Consider the following 25,672-nt stretch of genomic DNA (forward strand, 5'->3'; position numbering starts at 1 on the left):
CCAAACTCTGGTGCACTCAGTTTCATGAAAACAGTACTACACCACTTTTAAGATACAGATTAACCCCAACTCAGTAATAATAGAAGACTTCAATACCCCACTATCTCCAATAAACTGGTTAAACATATAAGAATAAAAAGACATTTTAATTAAATGATACCATACATCAAATGGCCTAACAGACATCTACTGAATAGTCCACCCAAGCACCAAAGAATACACCTTCTTTTCAATAGCCCATGGAAGTTTCTCTAAACTTGACCACATACTAAAGCACAAAACAAACCTCGATAAAGAAAAAAACAAAGAATTCCATGAATTCTATCAGACGACAATGCAATAAAGCTTACAATCAACACCAGATGAAGTCTTAATCATCACCTGAACACATGGAGATTAAAAAACACACTCCTGAATAATGAATGGGTCAAAAGAGAAATTAAGAAAGAAATAAAAATATTCCTGGAACTAAACAAAAGTGAGAATACAACACAACGGAACCTCTGGGACACTTTAAAAGCTGTCCTAGGAGGGAAGTTTGTAGCTCTAAGTGCCTACATTTAAAATCAGAAGGAGCACAAATAAATGACTTAACAGTGTAACTTCAGACTCTGGAAAAGCAAAAGTAAATGAAATCCAAACCCAGTAGATAAGAAGAAATAACAACAACAAAAAAAAATCAGAGCAGAAATTAATGAAATAACAACAAAGTAAACAATACAAAGAGTCAATGAATCTAAGAGTTGGATCTTTGAAAAGATAAACAAGATAGACAGACCCTTCACCCCTTTAACCAGAAAAAAGAAAGAGCAAATTCAAATCCACAAAATCAGATATGGAAGGGGAAACATCATAACAGACACCAGAATGATCCAGAATATTGTAAGGGAATACTTTAAAAATCTATACTCTATTAAATTTGAAAACCTAAAAGAAAATGAATGAATATCTAAATTCATGGGAACCATGAAAGCTAAACCAAGAAGAGATCAACAGCTTAAACAGGCCCATAACAAATGAAGGAAATTGAAACAGCAATACAAAACCTCCCAACTAAAATAAGTCCAGGCCCAGATGGATTCATAGCAGAATTTTACCAGACAGTCAAAGAAGATCTATAACCAACACTACTTTCATTATTCAAAAAACTAGGAACAGAGAGAGAATGCTCCAACTCCTTCTATGAAGCCAGTATTATGGTAATACCAAAACCAGGTAAATACACAACAAAAATAGAAAACTATAGACCCATATTCTCAATGAACATAGATGCAAAATTCTCAACAAAATACTTGCAAAACGCATACAGACACACATCAAAAAAGTCATCCACCATGATTAAGATGGCTTTACTCTAAAGATGCAGGGGTGGTTCAATATACATGTCAATAAATGTAATAATATAAATGGACTAAGATAAAAATTACATAATAATCTAAATAGATGCAGGAAAGGCCTTTGAAAAAAAAACCAACATGCTTTGATGTTAAAATTCCTACAGGGAATTGGACTAGAGAGCATATCTCAAAATAATTAAAGCATTATACAACAAACCCACAGCCAACATCATTCTAAATGGAGAATAACTGGAAGCATTCCCATTAAAATCAGGAAAAAGACAAGGCTGTCCACTATCTCCACTCCTTTTCAATATAGTACTTGAAACTCTTGCTAGAGCAATAAGACAAGAGAAGGAAATTAAAGGAGTACTAATTGGAAAAGAAGAGGTCAAGTTATCACTATTTGCAGATGATACGATACTATACCTCAAAGATCCCAAAAATTCACCCAGAAAACTCCTAGAAATGATGAACACTTTCAACAAAGTGGTAGGTTACAAAATCAGTCTACAAAAAGCAGTAGCCTTTCTATATACCAATACAAGGAATTGGAGAAAGAGTTCATGGAAACCCTCCCACTCACAGTAGCCTCAAAAAAAAAATATCTAGGAATAAATTTCACCAAAGATCTCACACTAAAGATCTCACTTAAAATGAAAATTTTGGGGTTGGAGAGATGGCTCAGCAGTTAAGAGCACTGATTGCTCTTGTAGAGGACCCAGGTTTGATTCCCAGCACCCACATGGTGGCTATGAACCATCCTTAACTCCAGTTCCAGGGGATTCCAAAGCCTTCTTCTGAACTCCATGGAACTGAATGACAGGTACACTCACATACATGCAGGCAACACACTCATAGACATAAAATAAAAATAATAAATAAAATATTTAAAAATAAAATGAAAATTTTAAATCTTTGAAGAGATTGAAGAAGACAGCAGGAAATGGAAAGACCTCTCCTGCTCATGGATTGGAGGAAATAATATTGTGAAAATGACCATCCTACCAAAAACAATCTATAGATTCAATGCAATTCCAATAAAAATCCCCATGACATTCTTCAAAGAATTAGAACAAACCATCCTAAAATTCATTTGGAATCACAAAAGTTCCAAATAACTGAAGCACTCCTAAGCACAAAGTACAATGCTGGAGGAATTACCATATCAGATCTCAAACCAATTGCAAAACTATAGAACTATAGTCATAAAAACAGCATGGAACTGGAAAAAAACATACATAGATCAACAGAATATAGTTGAAGACCCAAATATGAGCACATGTAATTTCAGCCACCTATTATTTGACAAAGGTGCCAAGAACATACACTGGAGGAAAGATAGCATCTTCAAAAATGACGTTGGCAAAACTGGATCTCCACGTGTAGAAAAGTAAAACTGGACCATTATCTTTCACTGCACAAAAGTCAACGTCAAATGGATCAAAGACCTCAATAAGAAACCTGAAACTCTGAGGCTGTTAGAAGAAAACAGAGGCAATATCCTCCAAGATATGGGTGCAGGAAAGGCTTTCTAAATTGGGCATCATTTGCACAGGCATTAAGGTCATCAGTCAACAAATGGGGGTTTGATGAGATTGCTCAGTGGTTAAGAACACTCACTGCTCTTGCAGAGTACCTGGGTTCGATTCCTAGTACCCAAATGGCAGCTAACAACTGTCCATAACTTTGGTTCCAGGAGAACCTAATGCCCTCTTCTGACCTCTGGGGGAATGGCATGACATGGATGTGCTTACATACATGCAGCAACACACACACATACATTTTAAAAAGTAAGTAAAATATCAAAAATAACAGCTCTCAACTGGGACCTCATTAAACCACAAAGCTTCTGTACAGCAAAAAAACAAACACACACAAAAAAAAACAAAAACAAAAAAAAACAACCAAAGAAGTGAAGAGAAAACCCATAGAGTGGGAGAAAATCTTCACTAGTGGCACCAGCAATGCATCTGACAGGGGATTACTATCCAGAACATATAAAGAACTCAAAAAAAACCAAAGAATCAAGAAAACAAATGACCCAGTTAAAAGATAGGCTACAGATCTGAACAGAGTGTTCTCAAAAGAAGAAAAAAAGATAACTATGAATCCCTTAGAAAGGGGCTGGAGAGATAGCTCAGCATTTAAGAGCACTGGCTGTTCTTGCAGAGGACCTGGGTTAGAATCCCTGAACCCACATGGTGACTGACGGTCTGTAACTTCAGTTATAAGGGGGATCTGATACCCTCTTCTGTCCTCTGTGGCACTGTGCAACACAGGTGCACTGACACACATGTAGGCATAACACTCATGCACATAAAATAAAAATAAATTTAAAAAATTAAAAAATAAACACCTTAAAAAGTGTTCAGCATCCTTGGTAATTAAGGAAATGCAAATCAAAACCACTTTAAGATTTTATCTTACCCACAGACTGGCTAAGATCAAGAGAACAAATGATACCAAATGCTGGAGAAGATGTGGGGAAAGGAGAATGATCATTCACTGCTGGTGGGATTGCAAACACTATGTAATCACTATGGAGAATAGTGTGGAGAGCTCTTTAAAAACTAAAAAGGAACCTACCATATGATCTGGCTGTACCAATCCTGTATTTAAATGGGAGGGGAAGAGAGAGGCTTATGCAAGGAACAATGGGGTTAAAGGGGAAGAAGGAGCTCAAGGGGGGGGATCATAGGAGACAGGTATTAACAATGGGATAATGGGGTACTTTAACTGGGGAGGGAATAGAGAGAGCTAGACATGGAGGGGGGATAAATGGTGCTTAGCTGTTGTAAAAAAACAGAGGAAAATGTATTAGTTCAAAAGTCTACGGAAAAGTTACACATGTGATATTTCTGCATGATTCTATATGTATAGCTGATGTCTTTATAACAAGAACCAGGGACAGATAGAAGAAATCTTCCTTCACGTTGTTAGTCAGGGTAGTCCAAGATACTCCCAAAAGTACACAGGCTATTGCCACAACCCTTGGTTGCCTCCCAAAACTTCAGGGTAAGACTCTATTGCTGAAGCTATGACATACTTTGGACATAGAACTTGGAGCAATGGAGCTGGAGCTGACCTGGAAGCCCCTCCCTGAAGGCAGGTCTCACACTTTTGGAGGACACCATGAAATCTGCTAAGGAATAACATCAGTTGCTGGTCCAACTTCAGGTTTAAAGCCTAATAACCCCAACAATGACTGGCACAGCAAACTATATTGAGGTAGCAGTGGCACTTTTATTTGGGGGAGGGGAATCAACAGCTACCTAATTAGACTTAAAGCCCACTCAGTGAGAGGGAACTCATGTGTGGTACTGTAAACATAGCCAAATACATATGACTAGAGAGGTCATAGATCTTAGAGAGAACCCTAAGGCTGTCACATCCCAAGACAAATGCAATTTCTTACTATGTACTACATATGGATCCTTATATTTATAGACAAGCATGCCAGTCATCACTTATCAAAGAAGCTTCTTTTGCAACAGATGGAGACTAGCGTTCCACAACTGGTCACACATAGAGAATAAGTATCTGTGAGATGCCCAATCCTAAGTGACACATCTGTAATGGAACTTTTACCTAAGGCTCCCATGGTACATAATGGAAAAGGGGTAGAGAGAACACTAATGCACCTCTCAACTCTCATCAATGAAGCACCCTCATGGCAACAGAGGAAGATGAACACAAAAGGCCACAAATGAGCAAATAAAAGAGTTTGCAGAGTGCGGGTCCCTGGACACTCCTATATTAAACTTCTCCCACCCAGGGCTCAGGGACCATTGTGGAAGAGGGGGCAGAAAGACCATAAGAGCCAAGAGAGGAGGTATGACCATATGGAAACAGAGTTACAGGTTCTTGAGACATTGCTCATATGAACTTACAACAGTGGTGTCAGCATGTACAAAACCCGTGCAAACTCAAGCAGACAAAAACCCAGCATAGAACTGAGGAAACGGGCAGCAGTTGATCTTTATGGGAACGACTCTAGATAGGCTGACTAGGCCCCAGTGGGTGAACTTGCACTGGGAGCTCTGGGTACACTAACTTGACTTGAAAGGTCTTAACACATATAACATGAAATCAAGTGGGTGAAGGGCTATGGGGAGTATGGATGGGGAGGGTATGAAGATGATTAAGATGCTTTGTATGGAATGCACAAAAATTCAACAAAAATAAAAAATTTAAAAGGGAAAACGAAACAAAACAAACAAAAAATAAATAAAATGCTACTTAGCTGAAAGTAGAGAAAGCAAATGATTTATTCAATGTCTGGTCCATACAAGCGTGGATTATCTGGATTTTCATTCAGTGTCTTTTAGCAGTCCTTAGAAGGAAGTACTGTTATTTCCATTTTACAGATCAAAACACTGAGTTCAGTCCACTTAAACCATGATCTTTCATAATCTAAAGCCAGAGGTGAGGAAATAAGGTATGTGTAAAAATAAATTGACAAATAAGTAAATAAATAGATAAGTAAAATAAGGAGAGAAATCAGTTAATCCAATAAACCAAACCAGATGAGGAAATAAAGGGTTAATAAGATAAGAAGTTATTTCCAGCGCCACTGTGCAGAGATGAGGAGACTATGACTACATCTTGGGAAAAGGAGGCGAGAAGTGTTTCAAAGTTGACATTTAAACGAGGGTTTCCCACACCTGCCAAGTAAGCTGAATCACCTCGAGGCTTTAAAACAGCTATGATCCAGTGGGTCTCAGGTGGAGCATCAGAATCTGCATTATCCTAGGAAGACTTGGGTTATGCTGCATTACCAGTGAGGCTTAGAAAGAAGTTATTTACAAAGTCAACAGGGGCAGCAGAGGGCTTTTAAGCATTGTAACTTAATTCTGAGTGGAACTGAGTCATTTGGGAGTAATCTGCAGCCTTCACCCCGCTCAGTCACTTCATCTGAGCCCTGCCTCTCCTGTATACAATTCTCTCTCCACGTCTGTGCTCTGTGCTCTAGCCCCAGTGCAATGCTTTGTCTTCCATTGTTACACTCTCGAATTATAGTGGAACTGAGTCATTTGGGAATAATCTGCAGCCTTCACCCCGCTCAGTTACTTCATCTGAGCCCTGCCTCTCCTGTATACAATTCTCTCTCCAGGTCTGTGCTCTCTGCTCTAGCCCCAGTGCAATGCTTTGTCTTCCATTGTTACACTCTCGAATTAACTTCCTCTAACCTCTGCCCAACAGATTCAGCCTCCACTTTGAACAACTTCAACTCTCCTCTAAAATGTGACTGATTGTGGCATATGATTGCTGTGATCCACTTCAAAACTGAGTCCTTGTGGCTGAGTTCTCCAGACTGGACTTCAAGACCTCAGTCTGATGTTATAATCTGTTTATTAACTTGTTCATTCATTAATAAAACACACTTAGTTCCTTTGCTGTGCACACACTGTGCTAGACATTAGCGGTGCAATGATGAGCAAGATGCAATTCCTCCTATTAATAAGCTTGTGCATTACAGTAAATACTGTCAAGAGGTAAATTCCAGATACAGGTTAGAACAGAAAAGGAGCCTGGAATGTGACCTGCCAGAGCTGGGGAAGGCTTCCTGGAGGCCATGAAGGACACACATTGAGAAATTCACTGGGTGGAAAAGGCTTTATGATTAGGGACACAGCAGGTTCAAGCACGGGGCAGCAAGAGAGAATATAACTTGCTCCAGTGTTAATTATTCTTCAAGAATAGCACTGGAGAAAGGAAATATTGAGAAGTGATTTAGAATGAAGGAAAACACACTGTGGAACTGATTTGGGTAGAGTAAGTGTGAGGCCCAGATCCAAATCTAACTGGATAGATTGAAATAAATGATCGGGTTTTAACATCTTAAATGCAAAGGCTCATACATTGACTTAAAAATCCATTTGCACTCTCAGAGTCTAGAAGGATAAAGCATACTCTCAGTAGTATGTGGAAAATGTGCAGAAATGAGCTGGCAGCAGTGACATGAAGTGACCCCTGCATTGGCTTAGTTTAGGATCAGAATATCTAGATGTTGTGGGACACTTAGGTTCAGTGTTCAAGGTTAGCACTCACAGCAAACGTCTCAGAGAGACTGAAATGCCCAGAGGTGGGCACCTGTAGAGGAGAAAAATATGCTATGCTGTTATACACAAGAAAATCTTAAAGGAGTGGGTGTTCTAAGGAGACCCTCATAAGATGGTTATCAAAGAGTCCCTGTTGAAGAGGAACTGGCCCCTGTGAACCCATAGGATGGCACTGAACTCCAAGGGCAGAGGTCAAATATGGACAAACTGCTGATGAAGTTAAGGAAGATTGTTCTCATGAACAGAATTGGTTTCCCAAGTAAAGGAGAAACATGCATCGACTAACAAATTGCACTCCATTTCTTGCAACTACATGATTTTATCCTTGGCTCAAACAAGGCAGTTCACGGTGATGGAACGCTTGCCTAACATCTAGAGTGAACAGTAAAAGATACGGGGATGCAAGAGCAATGCAAACTTTTCCTGTGAAGGACTAGATATATATTCTCATCTTTGTGAGGCAAATAGATGCTGTCCCAACTACATAATTCTGCCCACTGTGGTATGTGAAAGGTGCCATAGACACAAAGCTAGGTGTGACTGGGTTCTAAGAAAACTCAGTTTACACAGACGGTGGTAGTAGGAAGGAATTGGTCCATAGGTCCAATTTAGCCAGATCCTGGTTTAACATGAGGATTTGCATTAAAATGATCTTCAGAAGAGAAGGCAATTATAAATACATCTCTGTAGTTAGTAGAGATGAGTTCGGGCCCTCAGAATAGTTTAGACAAATTATTATTCTGTAGACAAGGAAGCTGAAACCCTCAAAATAACGAGACTTGTCCAAAACAAAACTGGCTACCAGTGGCATTTGTCATGCGGAAGGTGACATGCATCCTGGACATGCTATTTATAAGAGCATACTAAAACACAGAAAAAACAAAGGTCTTATTTTTATAGTGTCTGACAAAAATTCCCAACTTTTGTGCCTTTGACTAAAATCTTTTTCTGCCCAACCCTTGGACTTTCCTCGGAGGCGTGTAAGCATGCTTCTCTCCTTAGATTAACATGCGCGTTATGAATCCACTGTCAATGTCAGGAGACTAGCTTCCCCAATTTTACAAATGTCTTTTCTTTCAGGAGCTGAGAATGTTCTCAGAACTGTCCTGAAAGCAAGTGATGGTTTCGGTTGTTGTCACCTCCATGAGGAACTTGCAGCAACTTTGCTTTCTGACTTCATTCTCCTGATGACATTTTTCACACAGGCTCTGACAGAGACAGCAATTATAAAGACATCCAGGTTGGCATTCAAGGATTCCTGAAGTTAACAAATTGTCCAGGGACAAATGACAATGAAGTTGGCAGGCTACACATTCCTTCATGAAAATGCACTTGCGAGGTAATCAAAACGAGTCTTGTGAAAAAGCTATACCCAAGGTCTTTGTAGGGGGGCAGTTGGGGTAACCTAGGGCTGACTTCTCTGGAAAGTAACCTGGCTCTAGACTAGCTTGGATGTGGATTTCTCAGCATATTGGAAGGATCAGAGATAAACAATGCAAATATGCACCTAAGTACAATTCAGCTTCGTCTTTAAAAAAAAATTTTTTTTTAAATTTTATAGGTATTAAGTGTATTGCCTGCATGAATGTAAGTGCACCCATGTTGTGCAGTGCCCACGGAGGTCAGAAGAGGGTGCCAGATCCCCTGGAACTGGAGTTACAGATGTTTGTTAGCCTTCGTGTGGCTGCTGGGAATTGAACCTGGGTCCTCTGTAAGAGTATACAAGATGGTGTTTCATCACATCTAATTCTTTCCTGGATAGCTGTCATTCACTGGTTCCCACTGTGCAGAGTCTGATCTGTCTGTGTAGCCCAGCCTGACTTGTAAGAATTCACGAACAGAGCTGAGTCTAAAATAGGAAAACCGTTGATCTATTTAAGAAGGAGCTTTCTTAAGACAGGAGTTGTCTCCCTAACATACAGTAAAGGAGAGTCATACACTGGATGGAGCACTTTTTTTTTACCTACAGTGTTGGTTCTTGCATCAAAGAAGGCACATTTTAACAAAGGACGGGTTGCCAGCCTTTTGGTTTTCTCCCACTGGTCTTCCATCTTAATCGTTCTTTTTCAACCTAGTCAGTCTAGACTAGCATCTGACACAATGGCACCTTGCAGCTGGCTCCATTTGCTTGGAACTGCCTCTCCCAACTCCCACTGAACGTTCAACTCCAAAGGCAACTTTTCTGTGAAGGCGTCTCTTTTCATTCCCATGAGAATCATCTTTATTCATCGACAGTGATGGACATTGATAAATATTGGTAATGCCCCAGAAGCCTAAGAATATACCTCAGAAGACAGATAGAGGTCATGCAGGATTTAGACCCAGGTCAGTTTCTAGAGATAAGTCCCTGAGGAATAGTAGGGTCTATCACAAAACGGGAAGCCCTAAAGCTCTATCAGGCCCCAGTGGATCAGAGTTCTTAGAGATACAATGTGCTTATTGTATTTGGCAGGGGGATGCATTTTTACCATTGTGTACATGCTATTTATTTAATCTTTAAAGTTTAGACTCTATGACATATGTGTTGCTATGTAAATCCATTTCACAGATGAGAAAATAAGGAAATCAAGAAGCTTAGAACTTTTCCAAGGTCTTGCCACTAGAAACACGACCAATAAGCAGTAAATATTTGGGACTACAGGTAGCCAATATTGGTCTTTGCTGGAACTGGATCAGGTGTCTAGACTGGACAGACTTAAAAACACCAAAGTCTTTGAGCTCATCACCAGAACCTTTCCTTGTCAATATAGAGATTTGCTAAGGTCGTGACTGACAGTGGCTTTCTAAGACCTTCCACAGATAGTGAAGTTGGTAAAGTTTTTCTCTAGAAGTTTTCTGACTCAACATTTCAGCCATACTCCAGAACACAGAGGGCTTGTGGCATTCCTTCAGAATTCTGGTCCTAGATCTATTGGAAAGAGGAAAGAATTCTGTTAACCAGACAGAGAAAGGGAATGAGAATGGGCTGGGAGAGGAGGTGAGTCAGGAAGGCAGTCAGTGATCGAGTGGGAGGTCAAGAAGGGTCACACCAAATTGAGACAGCTAGATATAGCTAAGAGACTGAGTGTGATTGTTTGTCTTCCTTTAGCGGAAGAACGACAGCCATGGTGAGGTGCTAATTGGTTTCTAGACTGTGTATCTTACTAGAGTACCAGGTTTAATCTCATTCCTATGTCTATTTGCGGATAAGGCAAACAAGGATCAATGTTATAGAGCCCACAGTTAACACAGCTTATCAGAGACAGGACCAAGATTCAAACCAAGTTCCCCAATCTTGGAGTGAACTGCCCATGGTGACTGCTCTACTTAGCCACTGATGCTGCTAGATCTTCCAGACTGGACCAGGGGAAGATCCCAGAGGCATTTTATACTTTTAAATGTCTTTTTCAGAAATTAATACTGGCTAGAGATACTGACAGTTCCACAAGTCATCATGAAGTTCCATTGGGTGGAAAACAAAGTTGACTAAAAGTTAACTGTCACGGTAAGAGAGATAGACTAGCCAGGCTGCTGGAAAGTGATATAAGAGTGTATTCTGTCACATATATAGTGCTTGATCCAGAATCTTGCATCAAAGAGATACACAATATATGAGCCTTTAGACATGTACTAAAAACCACAATGAACATATTCAGTATGGCAGACTCTGACTTCTCTGTCACCACTTACCCAATCTCGGATAGCATGTACCCCAATATTTAGAGACCCCCCCACACACCATATTTCTTCTCCAGTTCCCCAGGATATCTTCCTCTTCCTCTGTTTCCAATGCCACCCAGTCTAGGTCTGTAACCAGTCATTCTAACACATCAGCTTCCTCCTTTTCTTCAAGCCTCCAGGCCTGCAGCTACATCTGTTCACCTGTCATATCTAGCAGGAAGATGGCCCAGACATTTTTCTCTCTGTTTATACTCCTGGGTTGCTAAATTGTCTTTAGGAAAAATATCACACAGGGGTATGAATGGCAGACTTTATTGATGTATAACTCCAGTCTGTCTATACTCGTGAACTTAGAGATGACCTAACTGGGCTTCCATCAATTCTTTCTCATCAACCACTGGAGGCAGCTGTGAGGATTTTTAAGAGGATTTGGGGTAGGATAGGGGAATGGTTTACTTTGGTGCTGCGTGTAGATAGTAAATTTTGATGTTTTATATTAATTAATAAGAGTACTTTTACTGTCTGAAAACAAATGGACCTAGAACTCTTATATTACATATTTTCAAACTAATTCATTATGTTTGTGATTCTTTCAAGTTGTTTTTCTCCATCTGTCAGAAGATGGTACCACCCCACAAGTCACTCAAACACCCCACATCATTCAAACTTCTTTTCTATCTCCCCTTTGAACATTCCAAACTGTTGCCACAACACATTGTGAGTCTTGACTCAAAATTATTGAGTTTCAGAGCAGCCTTCCTTACTCTCAGCAAATGGATTTTAATCCTTGCCTGACTCCTACCCACCAGTCAGTCTCAAAGTTAGTGTACATCATCACCTCTTTGAGGATTTAGTAATGCCCAGGTTTCCAGGCCCTGTCCCTAGAGTTTCCAATTCATTAGGCTTAACATGAACCAAGGATCTGCATTTCTAACAAGTGCCGGGGGCACCAGTGCAGCTAGTGCTCCCTATTCCCATTCTAGCCTTCTTAATGTTTGCCTTGGACAAAAAGACCTGTGTTTCCTTTCCTTTTCATGGTGACCGCTCTACTTAGACACCGAGGAGTTCTCCCCAAAGGATATACAGAAGGTTCCCTGTGTCCAGGTCCTGAACTCAGCCTTATTGATTCAGCAGTAAAAGAAGCTGACAGGGACCTTGGCCTCATTGAGCTTCCACTGCATGTAAGAATAAGCACAGATGTGATTAATTCTGAATTAGATGAAAGTATTGCTAGCAAGCTAACAAAAGGGAAAATAACACAGGCACAGGTGTTATAGACAAGATGCTAGAATATATAATACGCAGTCAGTTAAACAAGCAAAAACTGCCCCCCGTAACTACAAAGAATTCTCCTTCTTCACACCAGGCACTCCATCCAACAGTATCGCTCTTTTTGCCAACTGATCTTCAGTGGTTTATAGATGTCAGCTTTTACCTACCTAATAGAGTTGTCTGCATCTCAATTTCACATCCTTTGTGAAACAGTTCAGTAAGACTTAACCAAAACCTAAGAGTTAAAAAAACACAGGAAGATTGGCTGAGAGATACAGCTGTCACTCTTGGCAAGTCTTAAATCATTTGATATTTTGAAACTTTTGCTCAGGTAGGGAACTCCAAACTCTGCAAACTTGTCCCCCAAACAGCAGTGTGCAGGTGGGGGCAGTAGAAAACCAGCATGAGAGGTTTCCGTGCAGGAGCCCAGAAAGCACTGGTGAATGTGGCAGGAAATGAGATCTTAAGTCAGTGCATAAAACAATCAAATCCATCACAGCCTTGGAATGGCCCCTCATAACTCAGGGACTGTCACAGCCCTTTGTGTGCAAAGAGGCAGTTGTAGAAGAAGTGATGAACTGAGTTGAGAGTCTGCTAAATCCATTCTGGCAGCCGGAGGAATATATTTCCAAAGCCAAGTCACATCATTTTCCTTGAGCACATTTGACTGCAGGCGAAGGAGCTATTGCAGAAAACAAAGGGATGGGGGATTCTCTGGTTTGGGGTGGGGCTGGAACTGGTATGAAGAGCAGGGAGATAAAGAATAAATGTAACCCTGGCTACCTGTCCATCCATCTCATACATATTAACTATTGGTCTTACTATGTATGTGTCCGCTACTTGGTTTGACAAAGATCAACACCTACCCTGTATTCTCAATGGCATCAGAATGTGTCCCTGGCTACCTGTCCATCCATCTCATTACATATTAACTATTGGTCTTACTTGTATGTGTCCGCTACTTGGTTTGACAAAGATCAACACCTACCCTGTATTCTCAATGGCATCAGAATGTGTTGCAAGCACAGATGTATGAGACCCTGTGAAAATTCCAAGTTTTTCTTTCCATTGTGAGTGAAAGGATCAGAAAAAGCATCTCAGAAGATGTAGCTACTTACTAATGTCTCCCTGTGGCAGACATCAACTGACCCACCTTGACAGATGAACTTGGGATTCGGTTAAAGCTGATATTGTAAAGATATGGCAAGGGCCAAAACTGTCTTGATTTTGCCCACTTTCCTCACTGCCCCTGTTGTGGGTTGAACTGTATTCCCCTCAAATAAAGGTGCAAACCTTAACTCATGTTCCTATGAATGCGACCTTTTTTGTAGATGGAGCCATTACAGATGCAACTCAATTATGACAGGGTCATGTTGGATTAGAGTGAATTCCAGATGTAAGAACTGGTATCACTTTAAGAAGATTGGGTAAAAACAATAGTAAAGAAATCTAGACACAGAGAGAAGCTCACGTGACCGTGGAGACAGGAATTAGAGCGATGGGGCTACAAGCTGAGGAATGCCAAAGATTGTTGGCAACCATTGAAGACAGAAGCAGCAAGAGGGTACGATTCTCTATAGTTGTCTGATTCTTCCTTCCTCACACTGAATTCAAACTTCCCTCCTGAATTGTGAGAGAATACATTTCTGCTGTTTTAAGCCATCCAGTTTGTTACAGAGGCTCCCCATGCTTGAATATCAATTTGGGGTGCTAACTAGGATCTAGAATAGGGTGACCTCTTAACTCTTCCTTACCTTCCTCTTTTCCTTCTAAATCCTTCTGGATTCAGCTTTCGACCTGGAAGTATGGTGTTTCTAAGCCACATTACAGTTATGCCTTATTAAAGAAACAGGCTGACTCTTAGCATCCATTTTAAGGCTATGAACAGACCTAAACTGCTGAGTACCTGTTTCTTCAGAATTGTCTTGGAACTGTGCTACAGAGCAGGGGCTTTACTCATTCTTTTATTGAAACTGCATCTCTAGCATGAAATGGGGAAGTAGGAGTCAGAACCCATCTTTATCTTACTAGAGAATCTTACCCTTTGATCCCAAGGCCTAAAATATCACACTCATAGGCAGTTTCTCTCATTGTTTGCTATGAGCAAAGTACACTTCTGTTAGAGCTTTGATATGTAAAGGATGCACACATACATTCATAAACACCTTTGGTAGAGGACAAGGAGGGGTCCTGAGGTATTCAGGTGATATGCCCAGGTCATAAGTGGAGAACATGACTCGGTGAACTTGTTCAAATAAAGAGTAACTTTTTGGTTTGCAAGGTTAGGTAAAACACTTTAGTCCAGATTATGTCCGTATTGTAAAAGTTATTCTTAGGAGGAAGCTCAGTTTAAACTTTCCATTGTGGGTCCCTCCCATTGACTATATCTCTGTGTCCTCCTGAGGCTGTAGAGATAGACCACAAAGATAGGACATGCCCTCACTTGTCAACTCTTGGCAAATACGTGTTAATTGGATTGAAGACTGGCTGTAAATAAAGTCCAATTTAGCGTTCCTCCAGATATGGCTTCTTTGGTTTCATGAGGCCAGACCTCAAAGATAGAGTATGGGCCTGGAAAGATGACTCAGCGGTTAAGAGCACATACTATTCTTGCAAAGGACTGAAGTTCAGTTCCCAGCACCCACATCAGGCAGCTCACAGCTGTTTGTAACAGCAGCTCCAGGGGATCTGATTCCTGTGAACTTCGTAGGTACCTGTACTCATATACGCATACCCACACAGAGACACACGCACATACCCACAATTAAAAATAGTTTTAAAAAGAACATTCAATATGAAAGATAACCACCTTCACAATGAAAGACAATTCACTAACTTCTTCCCTTGCACAGTATGTTAGCGCATGTGTTTAGGAAACTTTATGGTATTTCTATCAATATTCACAGCATATATTTATCATTTGACCCAATAAAACTGAACTTACAAACTACCCAAAAGATAGACAAAACTATCCCCTCATTAATGTTCCAAGGGTAAGGAGATGGGAAGTGATTCAAGAGAGAAATGATTTAGCAAATGCTTTTTTCGTGTGTCTATTTGGAATAATAACATTGCTTAGAAGAGTGACATCAAAAAAATAAAATGACACTAAAATGCTTTAATAAGATGTTAAGTAAAAGAAACAAGATCTTAAAAGGACATACTATGCTAACAATTATATTAATGGCACTGACTAGACAAAAATTACCAAAATGGTCATTGTATTTGAGTTTCTTTATGAAAGCCCTTCTTGTCTGTGCTTGTGAACTTTTCTGTAAAGACTTTTTAAAATTTAAAATATATGGGAGCAGATCTTCAGATATATTTATTTATGTATTTAAAAATGGTAGAAATTACAAATCATTTAAATTTACTCCAAATTCAATGCCAGTTACTATTTCACGTGTCTATATGAGGAGCCTTGCCCATTTCACCTGTTGTTTAGGGAAACTATGATCTCTGGCTTCCCCATTTGACCTGCTTCCTGTTTTTGTAAATGTTGGCACGCAGCCACGTCTGTTTACTTTGGGCCCCATCAGAGTGGCAGGGCAGGGAAGATCACAGTCCCAAAGCCCCAAATACTTCATTCCCAACTGTTGACAAAATGTGTTCTATCCTTGCTTTAAAAACATTCTCCTACTCAATTTAAAATCATTCCTGTAGGGCTTCCATAGCATCCAAATAGGTAAAACCTGTCTAAGCATTTGGAATGGGCATCTGACCATAGCTGAATGCACAGTTTCAGACATTGACATTTCTACCCTGGCAATAACTCAATAACTCAATAACTGTATAAGGCTGGAAAACTATAAACTTGTCTTTTAAAGAAGATTTGAATTGTGATATTCAGGTCTCTGGTGACCTCCTCCCAACCCATTCACATACATTCTGGATGGTCTCCCCACCCTCCAAGTTACCTCTGATCCGCCTCATTAAAACAAAGGTTGAGGTATTAGAGCCACTGTTATTATCCACACCAACAGATACAATTGGATTTGATTCGCAGTATGGTAGGAAGGTGGCTGCTTTGGAGACAGCTTTTGTCTTACCCAAAAGCAATTCAAGTTCATTAAAATCACAATTATCTGACTCTTAATTAGGTGAGATAATAATTTAATTAACAATGCCCACTTAATTGTCAGTGGCAGGGAACTGAGACAAGCAGTCATGGCTCCACCGTGGCTAAGGAAGCTTGCCCTGAAATAAGGTAGCTGGCGTTCAGGACCAGCCAGCTCAACACACTGTGTGTTTGTGTGTGTGTGTGTGTGTGTGTGTGTGTGTGTGTGTGCGCTTGGCAAGTGAAAGACCGAAGCAAAGTGTTCTTGGCTCTGCTCAGACGGTCTGATTCTGATCTGGAATGATTCTGAAGGATTTACAGCAGGATGGCCATACTAAGAACCCCCGGCTCGCTCCCTTCAGTCCTTCTATTCAATCATTTATTCAATGTCATGCTCTCCCTCTTCTCTTCTTCCAGGCCTTATCATTCCTCTATCTGCCTTCCAGTTTTTTGCTAAAGCCTGATCCTTGTTCTGTTAAGCATAATGCAGGATAATTAAATATAAGCATCAGAGGTACCAGGACAGACATCAAGGTTGATCTTAGGGTCAACTTGATTGGGTGGAAAGATATTGAGGAAATGTGTAAAGCACACTTCTGGGTGTGCCTGTGAGGTTGTTGTGAGATAACTGGGAGCTTACTGAAGCTTACTGGGGCACAGAACTACCTTTAAGGCTGGAAGACTGGAAGAGTGCTTGCTGTGCAGACACAGACAAGAACACTCACAAAAACATAAACTGAGTTTGGTTGTGCACACACCTGTGACCTAAGTGTGGTGGTGGTGGTGGTGGGGAGGGGTAAGAGTCAGGAGACAGAAGGATCTCTAGGGCTTTCTGTCCACTAGTCTAGCTCCAGGTTCTATGAGAGACCCTGTCTAAAGGAAAGTGATAGAGAAAGGCACCCAGCACCTTCTTCCGGCCTCCATACACTGGGGCACAGGCATGTTCACTCATATACATATGTGAGCGTATATCACATACACATCTATAACACACACACACACACACACACATGTGTACGACTGTGAATCATAAGAAAGTCAATTTTGGGACCTAGGAACAAAAATACTATCCCCTGAACTGCCCCCAGATGATCCCCTTGGATTGTTCAAATCGTGCCCCACCCCCCAAAGTAAAGTGAGACCTAGTAAGGAATTCCTGTATAGACCTTTGGGACCTCACAAACCACCAGTGATCTAATGCATATGAACTGAATCTCATTATGTGGTCACGAGATGGTATATGTGCACTAAACATAACCTGGAGATGCCCATCACCTATTTCTAAGACAAGTCCACGCCTTCAGTGAGCCCCTCTGGAAAGGAGAGTCTTTCACACCCCATGTCCGCTCAAACCCACTCCCGCCCTGTGGAGTGGATGTCTGCCTTTTTAGTCCCTTTTACTAAATCTGAGCTTTCACGGCTGCTTTTCTGTATCTTACTCTTTGAGACACAGAATCTGGACATCAAGTCAGAGACTTTCTCCATGATTCCCTCTCAGTAACACTGAGTGGGAACAGCACTACCTAACATGTATGTCCAGATGGAACAAGAATAGAACGAGGTTGCTGGGACGATGGCTCAGTGGGTAAAAATACTTGCTGTGGAAACATGAGGACCTGAGTTTGAATCCCCTACTCCCACGTAAAAGACTCCTCAGGGCTGTAACCCGTGTATTTGGGGGGGAGTCAGTGAAGACAGGTGGATCCTGAAAGCTCCGTCCACCAGCAACCTAGCTGAAATGGTGTTTCTGGTTCAGAAATAGACTCTGTCTTAAGTCAGTAAGGCAGAGAGCGATACAGGAAGACACCGGACAAAGTCCTTTTCTGTCATCTTCAGGTACAAAATACAGGCATGCACACACACACACACACTTTCACATGCATGTACCATATACACAGATACCACACATACAACATTCCCCCAAAAAGTGGAAGGAGGAAACTCACCACGAGCCCAGTTCTTCTTGAGTGTGTGTGTGTGTGTGTGCGCACGTGTGTGCGTGTGTGCGCGTGTGTGTATGTGTGTGCATGTGCGTGTGTGCGTGTGCGTGTGTGTGCGTGTATGTGTACGTGTATGTGCGTGTGTGTGTGTGTGTGTGTTGCCCTAGATATGGACACCAGACTCCAGCTTCTTTAGCCTTTCCACATGGACATACACCAGTCTGTGTGTATGTGTGTGCATGTGCGTGTGTGCGTGTGCGTGTGTGTGCGTGTGCGTGTATGTGTACGTGTATGTGCGTGTGTGTGTGTGTGTTGCCCTAGATGTGGACACCAGACTCCAGCTTCTTTAGCCTTTCCACATGGACATACACCAGTCACTTTCAAGGTCGCTTTGAGGCTTTCAGCCTTAGACCTCATCATTGATCCATCTCGCTCTGAAGCTTCCAAGTTTTCAGTCTGACAGCTATAGCCTTTCTTTCTCTTTCTTTCTGCTTTGTGGATGAGGACTGTGGGACTCTCCATTCCTTGGCTGTGGAAGCCAATCGAACGTGTCTCCTTTCATTGTTATAGATCTGTCCTAGTGGTTCTGTTTCTATAGAGAAACTTGGTTACCACAATGGGTCAGGAGCCCTCTCTTTGAAGAGCTCAGAGGAGTCTGAACATCAAGAAAAGGAGTGTTGGCAATAATTTGATAAACCACAGTTTACTGGGTCCTTGTCACGCACCAGGCACTGTGCTAAGTGCCTTTGTCTCATTATCTTACTCTGTGTTCACACACTCCTGTGAATTACGAGGTATCATTTGCATATTACCAGTGAGAGAAAGGTGGGGCTTAACAAGATCAAGTAATACATCTCTAGCGTTGTATAGCTAATAGAGGACAAAACCTCCATGTAGTTCCCATGTGCCTTATACCTTTGCTCTTAAAAAGTGGTTCATGGGGCTGGAGAGATGGCTCAGCGGTTAAGAACACTGGCTGTTCTTGTGGAAGACCCGGGTTCAAATCCCAGTACCCACATGGCAGCTAACAACTGTCTGTAACTCCAACCTCTTCTGTCCTTTGCAGGCACTGCACGACACGGGTGTACAACCTACATGCAGGCAATACACACATACACATAAAATAATAAAATATTTTTTAAAAAGTGGTTCATTCTCCTTCTATGTAGTTCTTGAACATATGGAATGGCACATGGTCCTCTTGTTTCTAGTCAAATATTAACTCCTCCTGCCTGATATTCCTTTGTTAGGTGTACACATATGCATCTTTCAAAATTTATAAGCTTCAGTTCCCTGGATCAAGGTTAATGCTTTTTTGAAACTTTCTTTCATGCTGTTCCAAGCTCTATCATGGGAAATGTTACATAAAATCTTATTCACAAAACTTGATCAAGATGTAAGGAAAACTTAACCCAAGTAATATGGGAAAAGCCAAGATTAATAAATCCCACTTACAAAAGGGCAAACTATTCTAAGAAACAGCCGCCTCACCCTTTGTAGCCCTAGCTGAGCTATGGTGAACGCCTCCTCCTCTGACTACACAGCAAACATTTCCTGCATTTTCTTAACCCCAGGTTCTGCTTCTGTAAGATATGCATATGGCAAAGGAATTTCACTCTTGCAGCCTCTGGTCATATAGACTGGGACTCCCTCCCCTGTCCCATGGTGTCTTGTCTCCTGGTCTGTAATCATGTAGGCTAAAATGTAAACTTGTACCCCCTCAGGGATAAAATATTTGATGAAGCTGAGATTGGGGTGTGGATTTTTCAGGAAGAGATTCTGCTCAAATCCAATGTCATGAGTAAAGTTCCCAGTTTCTCATGTGAGTTCTTGGTGCCTTCTCTGTTGCCTTGCTCATCCTGTAACTCAGTTTCCCATAACACTGTGGTGGATTGGTAGGGAATCCCTAAAAGGCCCTGGCTAAAGCTGGCTCCTTGAGTCACTGACATTGAAATACTTGACTGAGACAAGGCATGGCCAGTGGACACTTGGAAAGTGTGCCATTTGACAGAGAGAGAGAGAGAGAGAGAGAGAGAGAGAGAGAGAGAGAGACTGGGACACCAAGACAAGGTAAAATGCCCCAGGGTGCCCCAGTGCAAGGAAAGAAGAAAATGATTACTTCCTGATAGTCTGTCTCATTACTGCCTCAGTTTGGAAAACTTCACGGGGAGGTTCTGTCTGGAGTCTGTCATCGAAAAGTGTGTGACTGTTCTGTGTATGTAGATGTGGATCCAGGGCTGTCAAGTTATAGTCTGATTGGGCCTCTAACCTGCAATTCTCTGATTACCACATAAGGCTGTAAGGCAGTGTCTGCCTCTGGGGGATCTAGCCCCTCCCTGCCAGTCAGATCTGGGTTTGGGATATTATAGTTATCTGCCATATACCAAGCAAAACCTAACCTAATTCTTCATGAAGGGAGCATCCATGTTGAGGCAATGTGATTTCTGTCTAGGGAAGTACCTGTTCTGGAGGTCTTGCCTTTGTTCTTTGTGACAGTGATGACGGGAGGTATACAATGGGAGGGTCATACTCAAAGCCCACTCTAAGATTGTAAGATAGAATGGCCAACTTTTGGTGTTGAATGGCGCAAAGAAGGAATTTTGGATATGGCTAAGATTAAGGCGATATATCAGGTGATAATGGGGAACAAGGACACCCTGATCCATTTCTGTACATTGACTCCTGACTGAACACAGCATTAGTTCACCCCCATGGATTTGCTTTTGCACCAGTAGGTAGGGCCATAGTAATCTTCTCCTGGACCAGCCTTTTACCTGAACCTGAGACCCCACTGAGAGTCTCCCAATTCTCCAAGGTGGTCCAGAAGAGCCCTTATCACCACATCACTGTGCCTCTTAGCCAAGGGTAGAAGCTCCACCTTTGCCAGATAGTCAACCACCATCTCTATCTGCCTGGAGTCCCAAGGCTGATGCTCCTCCACACAGAGCAGAAGCTTCCCCACCTTCTAACTTTTAGGAGAGGCTCTGTGAAGCCTTCCACCTGTACACTCCTTTGAAGCCTGAAGCCCCCAGGACCAGCAAATACTGAATATGGCTTTCGTGGGCCAGGCACGAGCACACGTCTGAAAGAAGTCACAGGAACGGGAAGGGCTTGCAGGGATGAACAGCACCCAACTCCTGGAGGTCGCAAACAGAGCATCTGCAAATCACAAATAAACTGCAAAAAGAGAGGCAGGAATAGAACGGAACAGAAGGTTGTTCTCTTGGAGGCATCAGACGCCTCCTAGACCCAGATGAGACCAGACAAGAGCCAAGACCAGGTCCTGTGCCCCACTGCAGAAAGACCAATGCGCCAACTGAAAGGAAATTGAACACTGGGGAAATGAATGTCTCTATAAGAAAACAGAGGGAAGAGGGCAGACCAAAAGTCAAAATAGAATCACATTCCTTATCAGGCCGAACCTCCCACTGCTAACTTCATCAGACTGGTCTGAATAGACTTGGACTTGCCAACTGAAAGGAAATTGAACACTGGGGAAACTAAGAAAACAGAGGGAAGGGGGCAGACCAAAAGTCAAAATAGAATCACATTCCTTATCAGGCCGAACCTCCCACTGCTAACTTCATCAGACTGGTCTGAATAGACTTGGACTGAGACAGAGCCAGCTCTCTGACTAGGCCCCCATGAGCCCATGGTCAAAATGAAAGTCAGGCCATTTGATGGACTTAATGATCAATACTGACACTGAATATTCAATTGTTACCAAACCAGTGGGCTCCATGTCAGGAAGGACAATAATAGTGAGAGCCCTTGGGGTTCCAATCAGGCGTGTCTCCTCACAGCTATGTCATCAAATAAAACGTGAATTCCTCCATCATCCGGCTGGCCCAGTGCTCTTGTTGGGAAGAGATCTGTTGCTTAAACTTGGGGTGCCAGGTGTGTCTCCTCACAACTATGTCATCAAATAAAACGTGAATTCCTCCATCATCTGGCTGGCCCAGTGCTCTTGTTGGGAAGAGATCTGTTGCTTAAACTTGGGGTGCGGATCACTTTCTCTGTTGATGGCATCACCGTCCTCTAACTGCAGAAATTCCAAGAAACCACTTCTCTGATGCCAGCAGTCTAAATCTCTTAGAGGAAGAATGGAAAATTCACTGCTGGCCCATCACAAACATTGTCTGGACCTTGGAACCTTGAAGTTTCCGTTTCCCTGGAGTCTGGGCTGAAAGAACCCCCTGGACTGGTGTTAATCATCCACCTGCTGCCTGGGGGCCTGCCCAATAAGGGTTTGACAGTACCCTTATTTCATGAAGAAAAAATTGGCATCTAGACTGATCTGCAGAGACTTTTAGAGTTTGGGCTGTTTCTGCCCAATAAGGGTTTGACAGTACCCTTATTTCATGAAGACAAAATTGGCATCTAGACTGATCTGCAGAGACTTTTAGAGTTTGGGCTGTTTCAAAAATGCCAGTTTTCCAGGAATGTTCCCCTTCTACCTGTCAAGAAACCAGGCACTAATGACCTGTCCAGATCCATGAGCCATCAGTGGGGCTTCAGTCACAATCCATCTGGTGGTCACCAACCCATACATCCTCCCAGGCCTTATACCTATTGAAGCCTAATGGGTCACCTGTTTGGACCTGAAGCATGTCTTTTTTCTGCATACCCGCATGTCAGCCAATAATTGTCCTTGAATGGAAGAACCTTCCCAGAAGCCAAAAGGAACAACTAACCTGGACCCCATTGTCCGAGGATTCAAAAACTCTCACAGTATTTGGGGAAGCCTTAGTGAATGACCTAGCCCATTTTCTGGGCACAGAACTGAAACGCACACTTGGCTCCCGCAGTATGTGAACAATGTAACCCTGTTATGTACAACCCTGGGAGACTATAAGTGGGGAACAGAGGTGCTACTAGAACTGCTCTAGGAGTCTGGATAGAGGGCTTCTGTTCTCAGTTGCTGTGATTAAAAACACTGACCAAAACCAACTTGGGGAGGAAAGGGTTTATTTGACTTGCAAACACAGTTTATCATTAAGGGAAGCCAAGGCTGGAACTCAGGGCAGGCGCCTAGAGCACAGACCATGGAGGAATGTTGCTTCTCCAGTCTGGGTTCAATCTGCTTTCTTATACAATACAGGACCACCTACCTAGGGGTAGTACCACCACAGAGGGCTGGGCCCTCCCACCTCACTCAACAATCAAGAAAATGCCCCACAGTCATGGCCAAAAGCCAATTCAATGGAGGTAATTCCCCAGCACGGGCTCTCTCAATCCCGTGTCAAGTTGACAACTAAAGCTATGTAGCACAGGCTACCCTCAAGAAGGCTCAGATCTGCCAAAAAGAAATCAAGTATTTAGGATTCCAGATCTCAAAAGAACATCGGATCTTAGGACCTGAATGGCAAAAGGCACGTTGGGCTGCAATGCAAATGCCTTACCCACTGGGTATAAAAACTGGGAAGACGCTGAACTTAGGACTCATGTTTTCCAAAAGAGGAAACTCTGCTTGAATCTGCTGGTGGGAATAAAATTTTCTTAATTTCTCTTGGCGCCGTCTCTGTGTTGGGAGGGTTCCATGCCTCAGTTTTCCTGTAACACAGGGGTTAGGGGACTATCATAGTAAGAAACTGACCACTTTGGAATAGTCTTAACTGTGGAGGAGAGATTGGATTGAGCTCTGATTTCAACTAGGACAAATGGAGGTTTACAGCTCAGAAACAGGATGGAATCAGGATTAGTAGATTGATTAAACAAGAGGGTAAAGGAGAGATTTTGATGAGGTTGGCCTGACAGGAATGCTAAGATGATTTCAAAGGATGGGGAATCAGGAACTCAGTCTGATTGATTGTTAAGACTGAGGGATTTTCACTAAATTGATGCAGCAGGATTTTTGCTAAAACTAGACAAAAATCTGCCAAGTCCCTAGATGAAGGCCTGAACCCAAATCTGAAGTCTGCTTAGAAGCGGGATTCAGAGGAACCAGACTCAGTCATCCATCAAAAGAGATTTTTCTAGATGCTGAGGACACAGTGAGAGGGACTTGGAGGGGCATGACTCCAGTCAGTCTGGTTCTGACCCTCCATGGCATGACCCAGCTGCTCACCCTTTAGTCCCTCTCTCTTCCCTTTTATAAAGCTCACTCAGTCTGGCACAGGGGCACAAGGCCTCAGCTTTGGCACATCTATCAACTCTGCAGTTGGTGAAATTCCATGAAATATGCATGCATTTCTTCCTAGAGTGCTTCCATATTCTCAATAGGCTTGCCAAGGAACCATACAAACCATACGAACTCAACCAAAATGTATCTAGATCCCTCTCAAAAGCATTCAGACTCATGATGTCTTGTCCAAAATATAAATGTCTGGGTTCCAGCTTAGAATCAGCCCAGTCGCTGTAGATTTCTAACATGCCCTAAGATCTGCGTGTTTAAATGAATCTCCCCTATCACGAAATCCCTGCCTTCAAGGTAGCAGTTGAAACAGCTGTGGCGACACCGAGGTCCTGGATTGAAGTCCTACTATTATTTAGCAGGACTTGGAATGTGTCCAGTGTCCTGCTGGGGCCTTAGGGACCAAGAGAGAAGGAGCTATTTGCAGGTGCAGAGGGGGATAGATTCCTCAGATGGTTTTCTCCCTCAGGCTTTATTTTGTCCAGCAAGCCAGCCCAGTTTCCATTGTTCCTTACCACTGTGACTGCTGCCAATGTGTGTGGAAATGTGAACTCTGAAGCTAGTTTCAAACACTGTGACCTGCTTTTATTCTGAGCAGCCCCTAGGGCTCTGTTTGCAAGGAGGACCGGAGGCGCTGGGGCCAGGGTCACTCCTCTGTTTGAAGGCAGAAGGAACACAGGTTGACCTTTCCCCTGCTTTTCTGCAGTCTTGTTAATATCACAGTTGGTGTGTTTGCTCCTTCTTTATAATTCCCCAGAGCTCTTGGGGTCTGTTTTAGTGCAGGAAGCTCTTGACTGTTAAGTGGCTCTGAGAACCCTGAGCAGGAAACACCCACGCTGGTCTCTTGGCAGCAACAACTTTAAAGCCAGTTGGGAGGTTTGTCATTGACAATCTACGGCTATACAGCTGTGGGCAGTGACCTCCTTGTTTAGGTCACATTAGAGTTAACGATGTAGCCAGACCCCATCCCTGACATTCTACCCAGTGGCCCAATTCTGGGTCACTCAGCGGGCCTGGGAGAGTGGGATACTCACCTCCCTCACACTTTCTGTTGCTGGGTCCTGTTGAATACAGGGAAATCCTTTTCTTCTTAACTCCTGCTCTTCTCTCCACGGACTAGAAAATGACACCAAGATAAAAAATAAAACCAGCAGGAATTGCTTTGATTGTAAATATTGGGGATGAGTTTCTGAAAATTCCTCCTCATG

This window comes from Nannospalax galili, unplaced genomic scaffold, assembly GCF_000622305.1.
Source record: "Nannospalax galili isolate Female #2095 unplaced genomic scaffold, S.galili_v1.0 scaffold765, whole genome shotgun sequence".
NCBI classification, from domain to species: domain Eukaryota; kingdom Metazoa; phylum Chordata; class Mammalia; order Rodentia; family Spalacidae; genus Nannospalax; species Nannospalax galili.